At 34.5% G+C, this 603-nt stretch overlaps 1 pseudogene; it reads left to right on the top strand.

The window, feature by feature from the left end:
• The window catches only part of LOC119592831, a 38,746-nt pseudogene that overhangs the window by 9,209 nt on the left and 28,934 nt on the right, over positions 1-603 (top strand).

Here is a 603-nt window from a genome sequence, read left to right as displayed (position 1 = left end):
TTTCAAGCCAAGTATATCAAACTGAATGCTTTGCTTGGCATCTGGTTAAAATTTGCTCAAGAAAACAGGTTTTTTCCTTTAAATTTAAAAATTAAATTTTTGATTATACTGCATTTTTGGGAGCCCTGGGTTTTGTTTGTTTTTGAGATTAATACTGCATTAAAAAGAATTTTTTGATGTCCACTCTTTGAATATTTGTATAGGAAGCCTGTCATTTGAAGAACTACTGGAAATAACTTTTTTTTCATCACCATATTGCATTGCATGGGATTTGATTTTGCATCTGAAGGACTTTTTAAACTCTTCATTTTCAATTAATAATCTTCTAGGTCCGAGTGCTGAATTGGGGGCCCTTTTTGGGACATCATCAGACTGCATCCAAAACATGGGTGGGTTTGGGGGCGGCTGTAATTGGGAAAGTGGAGAAAAATTACCCCTATTGTAAATTCAGATTGTTTATGTGATGGTAGGCAAGAAGATGATAAGTATTTTGTTCCTTAACCTGATAATGCTAGGATATGTTTGTGTTCACTGTAGTATTGTTTTATAACAGGGGGCCCCTACGGTCCAAAAGGTTAAGGGTTTTTTTAAATAGACTTATAA

Source organism: Penaeus monodon, chromosome 31, assembly GCF_015228065.2.
Source record: "Penaeus monodon isolate SGIC_2016 chromosome 31, NSTDA_Pmon_1, whole genome shotgun sequence".
NCBI lineage: Eukaryota > Metazoa > Arthropoda > Malacostraca > Decapoda > Penaeidae > Penaeus > Penaeus monodon.
This window is presented reverse-complemented; position numbering and strand designations above follow the sequence as displayed.